This window comes from Squalius cephalus (genome assembly GCF_949319135.1).
Source record: "Squalius cephalus genome assembly, chromosome: 3".
NCBI classification, from domain to species: Eukaryota; Metazoa; Chordata; class Actinopteri; order Cypriniformes; family Leuciscidae; genus Squalius; species Squalius cephalus.
The window spans coordinates 47472169-47476849 of record NC_137124.1 but is presented as its reverse complement, the minus strand read 5'-3'; the positions used below and the strand labels follow the sequence as shown (position 1 = coordinate 47476849).

Sequence of the window (4681 nt, the reverse complement as noted above, 5' to 3'; positions counted from 1 at the left end):
AAACTTAAAAGTTTAGTTCTCTCTCAGCTAGATTACTGTACAGTCATATGGTCCAACACATCAGAATATAATCTCAATTGATTACAGGTGGCTCAAAACAAAGCTGTCCGTATAGTGCTTAATTGTTCATATAGAACTAGAGTTTGTGATATGTTGAATATGTTAAACTGGTTACCAGTTAAAAGTAGGTTATATTATTCTCTTCTTGGTTTTGCAAGAAATGTTATAACAACAAGGACTCCTGTTATTTTATTTAATAATTTTAAGTTTTCTAAGGATGGACACAAATATGTCACACGTCAGTCATCAGAAGGAAGATTTCTCCTGCCTGTTTATAGAACAGGAGCCGGACAGAGAACATTACACTATAGGGCCATGGTAGCATGGAATTCCTTACCTAGTTTTTTGGTTAATGAAGCTAGTAAGATGGTCTTTAAAATTAAATTGAAATTGTATTTATTTACACAAGTTCTTATATGACTTTTTACTTCTGTTTTTTGTTAAAAAGGTGCTATATAAGTAAAAGTTTTTGACCCTATAAGTATACATGGGTTCTTAGTTCATGAGTTTGATTTAAATTTTAACCAACTTAAATAAAGGAATATTTTCAGTTCATCTTCTACTAAATGTCTTTGTTTATGGTTGTATGTTGTATGAATGCATGCTTATTTTTGTAAAAATTGATATGTAATAGTGATTCTGACCACAGGAAGAACAGCACTCATATGTATATATATGAGATAGCTGATTGTTGGATCAATAAACAATTCAATTCAATTCAATAAACGTTCTTTTAGAGGTACAAACAAGAAGGTACACAAATGTACCAATGTTCAGAGGTACATTGCTGTACCCAGCTGGGGCGACAAAGCATTTGTACTCTTCTAGGTACATTCCTGTACCTTGATTTTTCTGTGTGTATGTTCTCTGGCATGCAGTGCTGTGTGTCGTCTTCACCTTCGAGGCATTGCTTTTTTTCTAAGAACTGATGCCCCTTCCTCCGAGCCCCAAGAGGCCGTGGATGACAGTGTGCGACGCTCTACCTTGCCACTCTCGTCCTCCTCTGTCGCCATACCCCTGTCAGAGCAGGTCCCTGTGGAACGCTGGTCCTTCCCTGGTCTCCTCTGTCAGGATGCGGCAAATGACCATGCCCCCACACCGGGTCGCTTCGCTGCCCCACCGAGGGTATGTCTGTAGTTCCCATCACCCTGCTGGTTCAGTTCTTCGGAGCCTGGCTAGAGCTTCCCAACCTGTCCCGCTGGGTCGAGAGAACCATCAGGCTCAGCTATGCGATTCAGTTCACACAATCTCCTCCCTGCTTCCGGGGAGGCCGTTACACTATGGTGGGTGGCAATGCCCCTGTCATGCGTATGGAGGTCGCTACCTTACTGGCGAAAGGTGCGGTCGAGATTGTCCCTCCAGCTGAAATGAAGTCCAGGTTCTACAGTCCCTACTTCATTGTACCGAAGAAAACCGGTGGGTTATGGCCAATCCTGGACCTGCGTGTCTTGAACCGATCCCTTCAACAGGCTTCCGTTCAAGATACTCACGGCCAAATGCATTCTCGAATGTGTGCGGCCACAGGATTGGTTTGCAGCAATCAACCTGAAGGACGCCTGCTTTCATGTCTCCATTCTTCCTCGACACAGACCGTTCCAACGGTTTGCTTTCGAGGGGCGGGCATATCAGTACGCTGTTCTCCCATTCGATCTAGCCCTGTCTCCTCGCGTCTTCACGAAGGTTGTTGAGGCAGCCCTTGTTCCGCTACGGCAACACGGGGTTCGCATCCTGAATTATCTCGACGACTGGCTGATCCTAGCTCACTCTCGAGACCAGGTTTGCGAACACAGGGACCTAGTGCTCCGGCACCTAGCCCGTATGGGCCTTCGGGTCAACCGGGAGAAGAGCAAACTTTGCCCCGTGCAGAGGATCTCTTTTCTCTGTATAGAAAATGTAGGGCTGAGCAAATATGGGCAGAACTCTTAACTGCCCTAGTACATCAAAAGCCTTTTAAAGGTATACATGTGAATTAAACATGGCACAATGTCCTTCATCATCACAGTATGCTAATGCCTATCTAGTGCAGGGATTTCATCAATATGCTGATTGAGGACTGTTGGGATACTCCAGGCACAGGATGGTTCTGTCGGGAGAGCACCTTTTGCACCTCAATGACACGTCTGTACCATTTGCTTCACAGGACATATGCTTTCAACTACAAAACACAAGATGCTCTATTGGGTTGAGATCTGGTGACTGTGGGGGCCATTTTAGTACAGTGAACTCATTGTCATGTTCAAGAAACCAATTTGAAATGATTCAAGCTTTGTGACATGGTGCATTATCCTGCTGGAAGTAGCCATCAGAGGATGGGTACATGGTGGTCATAAAGGGATGGACATGGTCAGAAACAATGCTCAGGTAGGCCGGGGCATTTAAACGATGCCCAATTGGCACTAAGGGGCCTAAAGTGTGCCCGGTAGGGTCTTCTACTGTTGTAGCCCATCCGCCTCAAGGTTGTGCGTGTTGTGGCTTCACAAATGCTTTGCTGCATACCTCGGTTGTAACGAGTGGTTATTTCAGTCAAAGTTGCTCTTCTATCAGCTTGAATCAGTCGGCCCATTCTCCTCTGACCTCTAGCATCAACAAGGCATTTTCGCTCACAAGACTGCCGCATACTGGATGTTTTTCCCTTTTCACACCATTCTTTGTAAACCCTATAAATGGTTGTGCGTGAAAATCCCAGTAACTGAGCAGATTGTGAAATACTCAGACCGGCCCGTCTGGCACCAACAACCATGCCACGCAGTGTTTATATATATTTATAATTAACACCAGGTTTGTTGTGCCTTGCAGACATAGGCTGCAGTGCTACATAAAATAATAATAACAATAACCTATAGCAGGCAGCCTATCAAGCGTTAAAAAGGAACACTTCAGTAACACTACACTAGAGAAAAATATATTGATTATCATATGTCACTTCAAATGTTTCCATTCATTATGACGTTATGAAATGAGATTGGAGTAAAAACATGAAGCCTAATGTTTGGTGCGTTTTGCTTTTCAAACGCACAGCGCGTTATTTACTGAAGCGATCGAGCCGCTCCAAACTATGAAACATCATTGTTACCATATATATCTACGTTTGAGCAGATATCCACAAACACAGTATTTAACAGTGAACACGGGTCTAAACATTATAATATTCAGCATATATCTAGCAACAGTTCAACTGCAATGTGAAGTTTATGCAACAACAACATTAACTAATATAATTCAGAATACATTTCTTACCTTATGTGACAGGTTGGGAATCTGTAATGTGCGCTTTGGCTCATTGGCAGTAGGTAACTTTAATGGTTGCGTATATTTCAAATGGCAAGACACGCCCACTGGCGTTGAACCGCAGCTTGATATTGAGTACACCTGTACGGCGCAATCATGGAGGTGCGTCAGGTTTTAGTGCCGTGATAAAAAGCCTGTTTAAGTGGGGCATTGTCATTCTTTTCTGTGCTGTGTATAGTAACAGGCAGCTCATTTCGATTTGCGTTGCCCTCTCTGGTGAGTTGTTTGCTGTATTGCCCTTTTCTCAGTCGCAGATTACAGTCTAAATATATGTTTGTCATCAGGAATGTGTGTGCGTGAAGTGGCGAGCGCAGGTAGCATCAAGTTCACTATAGCTTAAGAATTTCCTATGTTTCCTACGAGGTAAGAAACGTTATGGTGGGTTTCTTCTTTTGGGAGGGGAGAAATTACAATTAATGTACTATTCGTGTTTTTATTGCAGGTGCGGCTCAAGAGCGCTAGCTGCTGTTCTGTTCTGTTTTTTTATATATGTATTTGTGTCACTGTTTTATTGTCCTGTTCGCACGACTGACTGCAGCGGACGTTACGGTTTCGAACTGCTGTATCCACCGAGCTCTTTAACGAGCCCTGCTCGTTATAAACTGTGTTGAAGTATTGGACATGTGTGTTCTATGGGCTGTTATATCAAACTAACACGCTGGTAGCTGGGTCCATTTGAAGCAGCTTGAACGATCTTAACTATTAGTATTAGTTGTGATGTTAAATATTACGTCATTTTGATTGTCTGTGAAATCTTTTTCCCTTTTGGTTTTCCTTTTTTTCTTTTGTTTTTCTTTCTTATTATAAATTTACTTGCCAGTGTTTATCTGCATTTGATAACTTGAACTGTGATATTGAAGCTTAACCCTCTGGGGTCTAAGGTGTTTTTGGGGTCCTTGAGATGTTCTGACATGCCCTGACATTTTTGCTTTTTTCAGTTGCTTATAAACATATTAATGGCAAAGGTGTAAATTCACTCTATATAGCACAAACAGGGCTACCATCATATGTGAGCACCATGCATGTACATGTTTTCATTTTTGAGAGAATAATGTTTATGCATGGTTATTGAAAAAACTAAAAACTAAAGTTTCTGAAATAAGGCCATAAAACACATTCTAAATATATGCCAATAAGACTTGTGACTAATGGATGTCATCGCCTAGTGTTTTTTCTTCAAAATGATGTGAAAATTATCCTGCCTAATCATTCACATAACACAATGCATTGATTTAAATTTTGCAAAACACTCTGTCTGGAAAGGCAATATGCGGAGTGGACGTCAACGATCATGCATATTTAGTGGTTTGCACCTGGAGACAATGGGGCCCGC

The 4681-nt window shown here is 42.1% G+C and overlaps 1 long non-coding RNA gene across 1 annotated transcript; it reads left to right on the top strand.

The window, feature by feature from the left end:
* The first annotated feature begins 3518 nt into the window (after positions 1 to 3518).
* LOC307156163 lies at positions 3519 to 4208 on the top strand. Its single transcript, XR_013820667.1, has 3 exons — positions 3519 to 3564; positions 3633 to 3711; positions 3791 to 4208. It is a non-coding gene; the product is annotated as an uncharacterized lncRNA (long non-coding RNA).
* Positions 4209 to 4681: the final 473 nt, after the last annotated feature.